We start from the raw sequence: 8,214 nt of genomic DNA, 5'->3' as shown, positions 1-8,214 counted from the left end.
AAGGATCAGGTATCACCAATTGATGGATTAGAAAAAACCAAAACGTACCAACAAATTTTTTATGGTGGTTTTGTAATACTATTATTAGGGAGAATATAAACAACAATTTTTTTGCACTAACTAAACCGCAAAACTTTCTGAAAAGTATATATATACATTATAAATGTATTTCAGTAGTTCAAAGAATAGTTCCTACTTAATTCCTTTAAATTTATGTTTTAACCTTTAACCTTTAGTAGACTTGACTCTAAACTGTTATTTTAAGATTAAATGCTGAAGAAGTAGCATACACATTCCTTTCATATTAATAGATTTTCATAAAACTTACTTTTAAGTTCCGAAGTAATACAAACACAAGACAGAAAGCTATCTTTGGTACGCTGAAGTTTGTGTACTCTTGCAGACTGCAATTAGGTCGATATATTTATGTAAAACAAGAAAAGAAGCTTAGAACTTGAGCATTACATTAGATCATTGATAATAAATATTATATAAATAATACATACATATTTATATTAAAAAAACATTGAAGCAATGCCTCTCTTCATTACATTCACCTATACAAATATTTACGGTTTTCGTTGACAATTTTGCATTTTCCTCTAAATTAAACGATCATTTCTATGTCAGCTATATGATATAGTCATTCGATTTCATTAAATTAAATCCAAAATTCTTAATTATTAAGACAATTGACTTATATACGAAAAGAGTATGTATATGGAGAAATATCATTCAGATAGATTTAAAACTTAGAAACTAATTTTTGCAGAAATGGACAGACTTCCGAACAGACGGACATGGCAAGATCGGCTCGGCTGTTGATGCTGATCAAGAATATATACGTTTTATGTGGTCTGAAATGTCTTCTTGAAATTATTATACCCAGCAAAAGGGTAAATTTACAACATAATTACAAGACTGGTATACATAAATAGCCAATTTATACAGACATATTGACATGTGAGAGGTTCTATATTATTATTTATGTATTTGGTGAATAAAATGTCCGCATTTCACATATGGGCAACTTAAAAATTGCTTAAAAACGAGTATTTTTAGCATGGTTACATAAAAAATTGGTCAGATTGATCAAGACTAAGAGAATTTTTCATTTTCCAAAATAAATTTCAAAAAAATCGATGTCAAACACGCGTAAACGCAAATAAAGTTGTTTTATAAAAAAAGTCATAAAAAATTCCATGTTTTGCTTTGATGCCAAAAGCATTTTGCTTTTACTTCTGCTTTCTAATATCACACAGAGAATGCAGAGTCAATATAAAGTGTTTTTGTCGCGTGCGAATGCAGTACATTTTAGTGAATGTCTTGAAAACGATTAAGGTCCCAAAATCGATCTTAGCACCAATTATATATTATACGTTTCAAATTTTGTAAAATTAAAATAAAGTCTTGTTACATGTTTTTTTTTTAGTTTGAATGCGTACGAATGTCGCATTCGAAACCAGAGAATTGCCCATATATAAAAATATTTTCGGTTAAATTAAAAATTGGCCAAATACACTTTATCTGTAGTTACTGTCGTCTATGTCATTTTATGTATTAGCACAATTAACATATAATTCATTACATAAAATTAAGAATTTACATTTATTTAATACTTCTTTGTGGGGTTTGAACCTTCCTTGCGTTAGCTTAAACCAGGTTATAATTGTTTCTATTTCGATAATTGACATACTATGTAGTGTTTTATTTTGACGGTATGATCCCATTTAATTAAAATTTTTACACAATTCTTTTTTTGGTACTGTTTTGGGTATTACATAGTCATGCTTAAAAAAATATGTAGGAGCATACTTTAAGCGGGTTAAGATGCCTTCTTCAGACTATTACGTACATGCAAACATACATAAGTACATCCTCGGTTTGCATTAAGTTATAATAACCTTGTACCCTATAAAATAGACATTGGTAGGGAACTAAATTTGTTATTTGCTTATAAATTAAACTGGATAGCTAAATTCAACAAATACATAAATACGTTTACAACTTCAAAACAACCCTTATTTAAGGATAAATTATTCGGACCATAAAACTCCGCAGAACGGAAATAATTGCCAGCCCAGCCGAAAATTGCAGAACAGCGCCACGGACAAAACTGGTTCTTAAACGATAAGATTCATTGATTCATTGTTAACCTGGTCCGTAAGGGATGCTGCCTGGGATATAGCCTAGAATTGGGTTCAATGACCACGACCCGTAGATGTAGTGAATAAAGGCGAACACGAGAGAGAGAGAGAGAGAGATAGAGAACCTTTATTCAAAACGTGATGATACGTATTAATGAAATAAGGCTTTTATTAGGAGAAAAAGTTGGCATTATAAGATACAAACTTCGATTAGCCGAAATTACATTTTTTTTATTTTATTAATTTCGTTATAATTTACTTTTTAGGCGCTCTTCATAAGTGTGTATTTGCGCGCATAAATATTTTTAATCCATGGTGAACAGTAAAAGTAAATAACACTGGAATATTGGAAAAAAAAAATAATAATTACAATTTTTGAAAAAACTAAATTTTGATCGGAAAATTGGGATTCGATGGTGGCATCAAACATTCAGAATACAAACAGAAATCGCTTAAAATATTTTGCACGATTCCAATCTTTTTGTTAGGAAATACCATTGAAACTGATTACCAATCCAAGTAATCCCAACGGTCATAAAACAATGAGGATCAAGAAAGGAAGCAAACTTCAAAACACCAATGTCTGTATACTCTTGTAATTAGAATTGCATCATTAATAAGCATTCGGATTAATCGTTTGGAAATTTATTTTTAAATCAAGTCTAGTTCGTTAAAAAAGAAGCACATATTAAAAAAAGAAATTCTTCATTTTAATACAGATGCACGAAAAAGAAGAAAAATAAAAAAAAATAAATAAGCCTTACGTCGCTCTTTCCACTGAGAATCACATTCTAATTATAATATTCTACAATTTCGACTTACATTTTATGAAAATGGACTAATTATGTATATCACAAAGCTGCTATAGGAACAATTATATCCACTGATTTTCAAAATATTTTTATCTACTCAGAGAAATAAGATAATTTATAAAAATTGTATGATTATTATATAGCTGTCATAGAAATAAAGTTAAAAAGGGTTTAAAGAAAACGAAACTTTTGTTTTCGTTTTTATATCCATGCAGGGTATTATAATTTCAGTCAGAAGATTGCAACGCAGTGAAGGAGGCACCTCTGACCATGTATACATGGTATATATTTGATCTTGATGTATATATATTCTTGATCAGCATCAACAGCCGAGTCGATACAGCCATGTCCGTCTGTCCGTTTGTAAGCAAACTAGTCCCTCAGTATTTTGGAACGGATCGGATCGGATGACTATATCATATAGCTGTCATAGGAACAATCTGAAAATTTTTTCAAAACAAATTTCAATTTTTATTTTTAACAGATTTTCAATTTCAAATTTAAAATTTTATAAAAATCGGACTTCTATATCATATAGCTGTCACAGGAACGATAGAGAAATTTATAGAGTTAAAAACTTTAATTTCAGTTTTCAACAGATTTCCATCAAATTTGAGATATAGCCATTCTATATTATTCTACAATTTTGTGTCAAATTTTATGAAAATAGAAAGACTATATCATATAGGTGCCAAACAAACGATCGTTAGATCTTCTGGACTGATGCACTACGGTCAATAAATTCAATTGGGAGGGGTATCTACGTTGGAGATTAGTGTGTACAAATCATTATAATTTGCACATAAGACTCTAAAAGGTTCATGCAGTTCGAAGGAGGTTCTACAGTGACGCAACACTAATGGTATATAGGATTTAGTATTTCTACATGGTACGTGAAATTGAGCTGACTCAACAAGTCAGCACTTTCCACATTACCATGGATAAGGTTATAAATAAAGGTTATTCCTAGCATGGTATAATTATACAAGGTAGTCTCGTCGGCTGTCATCGGCTTTTTGTCAGTGCGTTCTCGTTTGACAAAGGAAAAGGTTGTGTGCGGACGATTTTTTTTATTATTAACCCTTGTGTGAGATGTCGTTCTGCAATTTCTGTCGGAAGCACGTGCATGGAGTAAAATTGATAAAAGCACCAAAATGTTTAACGAAGTGGACATTGTGGGAGGAAATTAAGGAGATGGATATTGTTTTTTTATATATAGTTTCTGATTATTTTAGTACTACAAAAAACGTTAAGGAGAAACTATTAATAGCTGCTAAGAATATAAACATTAAATTAGATATAAGAAAATTTTACTTATAGATTCGCATATATTTTAAAATTAAGAATTTAAACAAAAAAATAGCTATACAAAAACAACGATTAATTTCAAATTCAAAACTTTTAAAAATTAAATTATAAAACACTTCAACTCTTTTTACTATATATGTATACCATGGACTATCTAAACTAAAAGCTCTTTTGTCGTTTCACTCGCACTTACTACGCAGACTCCTCTCACTCGCACTTGTTGTGAGTAATGAATAGGGGAGTGCTTTTGCCGACGAGACTACCTTGTAAAATTGTATCATGATTCTAGCATCGTTCTACGATTGGCTAAGGACGGTAAGTTTATTAAGAGGCGTCTATTTGAGTAGGAAGGTAATCTTTGGTTTGCATCCCAATTTAAACCGCGTGGAGCGAAAAGTAAACAGTTCTTTTGATATATATATTCGAAATTGTATATTTATATATACATATGCAGATATACATACATATATACTTAAATATATATATATTATATTGTAATAAATCCTAGTCATCGAACTTCTATCTGTAAGGGAATATAAACTATGGCGTGCCGAATTAAGCTTCCTTTCTTGTTTTTTATTGATACGTGGGTAACATTTTGGTTCTTCTTATCAGTTGAGAATTGGGCCTGTCGCCGGAATATATGTTTGTGCTGTAGTGACGAACTCCCTCAGAAAGGAGTCGTGCCCTGGTTTGCTTTAGCATGGAGAGCTTATAAGCCTGGGCGCCACCTTGGACACCCGATTTACCTTCGCCAAGCATACGCCTACAGACGCTCCTTGGAGGTTAGATCCAGAAGGCTGTACTGGCTGAATAAGCTCACGTCAATCTCAAATATTCTTGCTAAGAGGCTTCCATCTCGCGGACAGCGAAGACTTAAAAGGATTCATCCCTCGGACCTTCCAATGAGGAAGATTTATTAAACACTGTTTAAACTCCCTGCCACTTCTTAGACCCCATTACTCGACTTATAACACTATTAACACTTTTGTAAATTTCCATTGAACTCCTCCCCACATTATGGTTTAAGTTGCTACACTACAGTAACATAGATAAAAAATTCAATTCAATAAAAACAAGAAAGGAAGCTAACTTCGGCACGCCGAAGTTTATATACCCTTGCAGATAGAACTTCTATGAATAGGAATCCATACAATATAAATTATATATATTTGTGTTAAAAAACAATGAAGTAATACCTGCTTTCATTTCATTCACCTATACATATTATATTTGCAGTTTTACATTCACAGATTTGCATTTTTCCTCTACATCAAACGATCGTTTGTGTGGCACCTATATGATATAGTCGTCCGATTTTCATTAAATTTGACACAAAATTTAAAGACTAATATAAAATGGCTATACCTCAAATTTTATGAAAATCTGTTGAAAACCGAAAAAGTTATAATTTTTAATTGTATTAATTTCTCGATCGTTCCTATGGGAGCTATATGATATAGTAGTCCGATTTTCATAAAATTGTATGCAAAATTGTAGAGTATAGTAAAATGGCTGTATCTCAAATTTGATCCAATTCTATTGAAAACTGAAGAAGTTAAATTTTTTTTTTTTTTTAATTTTCCGATCGTTCCTATGGCAGCTATATGATATAGTCGTCCGATCCGGCCCGTTCCGACATATATACGAGTGAGAGTATATAGAAGACTAACTACAAAGTTTCATTCAGATAGCTTCAAAACTGAGAGACTAGTTTGCGTAGAAATGGACAGCCAGACAGACGGACATGGCTAGATCGACTCGGCTGTTGATCCTGATCAAGAATATATATACTTTATATTGTCGGAGGTACCTCCTTCACTGCGTTGCAAACTTCTGACTGAAATTATAATACCCTGCAAGGGTATAAAAATCTATTCAGTAAAGCAAAGTTTTGATGTTAAAAGCTGCAAGAAAATCTAAGTCATGTATGTATGTACATACATATGTGTGTATATGTATACAAATATGTATTCCCTGCAGTACCGCGTGTCATCAATAGGCCACTGTCATCAACGCGCCGACTGCGACTTCTACCGAGTCGACCCTCTGCCGACTGCGACTTCTACTACGACGCTCTGCCCACGATACAGTTACGGCAGTAGTCTAGACGGCAGTCGTCGGCAGTACCATGGCCCGGCCGTTCTTAAATATGTTGATGAAACATCGATGAATTGTTGATGAATTGATGACGAATTGATGATGAATTGATGATGAATTGTTGATGAATTGTTGATGAGTCATCGATTAATTGTTGATGCATTTTTTTTGTTTGTTGATAAATCATCGACGAATTTCTATACAAATTACTTATGAATTTAACATAGACATGTCCTAAACTGTCATGAACAACAGATTCAACAACATATCATCAGCATTTTAGGACGAACAAAAAATTTCTTTTTACCTGTTTTTACACTTAAAAAATATAATTAGCTACTTATTGAATATTTATTTTTTCGTTATGTTCAGATTTAACTTTTAGTTACTGATGACAGGCTTATGTGTTTCGGCCTTTGTCATTTATTGATATGTATGCATGTATTATGTTGAGTATGTTCGTTTTTAATTATCTTCAAACAGTTTTTCTTATTAATTATGTCTTACAATAATATACCTGCCCTAAGAATTCTAAAAGTTTTATAACTTAAATGATACAGTTTACAAATTTCTTGAAAGTACATACATACATAAAAAAGCTTACATTTTCGCAAAAGATTACTACTAAACCTTTTTTTGACTATTCCTCTTTCACGAATTTTAGCATGTTTTCTTCAGTTCCTCTTGTGTTAAAAATACGTCCAACGTTCTTGTTGTGCAGATCATTGAAAGTACTTGAATCTCTTTCAGACTCAATAATTTGAATTTAAATTTTAAACACGTTAATTGTTTTAAGTTTAACTTGTGTTAAACGGCTATTGCTCTCTATCTTAAATATATCTAGGTTATTAATATGTATATAATATTGTTTAGACAGTTTTCTTATACTCTTTTCCATATTCTTTGAAAATTCTGCTAGGTCCGTCTGATAAAACATTTTCATTGCCTTTTATAAGGGGCCTATATATATGCATGTATATATGTACATAAATATATTACAATTTTAGTCAGAAGCTTATAACGCAGTGAAGGATACATTTAAGACCCGATAAAGAATATATATGTATTCTTGATCAGGATAACCAGCCGAATCGTTTTAGCTACATATGTATGTATGTCCGTCTGTTTCTACGTAAACTAGTCTAGTTTTGAAGTTATCTGAATAAAACTTTGCAGTTAGTCTTATGCATATGTCGAAAAGGGCCGAATCGGAAGATTATTTCATATAGCTGCCATAGGAACGATCGAGAAATTAATACAATTAAAATTTAAAAATTCATACAAAATATCGTTAGATATAGGGGAAAATGCAAATCTGCGAATGTAAAACTGTAAATATTATATGTACATATATAATATGTAATATAGGTGAATGAAATGAAAGCAAGCAAATTATTTATTTATGATCGAAGTTCAATCTGCAAGGGTATATAAACTTCGGCGTGCCGAAGCTAGTTTATTGTCTTCTTCGTAATGATTTGTTCTTCTTATCAAGTGAATAAATCAAGGTTTTGGGGTTCTTTTTGTTTTTGTTAAATTACCAATTATTATTAGATTTGTTTGTATATGACAATAATAAATAAGTTATAGGTTTTTTAATTCTTTTTTTGAGAGTTATAGGCTCCGCGGATCTGTAAAACCCGAGCCACTGTGGATTCCCTAAGTGGAACGTTGTCAAAAAAATACAACAAGGAAAGCTAAACCAACTAAAAGTAAAAGTATGGAAAGCTTCCGTTAAAAAAACTTACAAAAGGCAGTATATTAGTATATAATATATTATAATAATTTTGGATTATTACCTCTTCATGCGACGATAAATAAGATCTTTTGATAAGAAAGCAATGAAT

This window comes from Drosophila serrata, unplaced genomic scaffold (genome assembly GCF_035046125.1).
Source record: "Drosophila serrata isolate PLE 108 unplaced genomic scaffold, ASM3504612v1 contig_301, whole genome shotgun sequence".
NCBI lineage: Eukaryota > Metazoa > Arthropoda > Insecta > Diptera > Drosophilidae > Drosophila > Drosophila serrata.
This window is presented reverse-complemented; position numbering follows the sequence as displayed.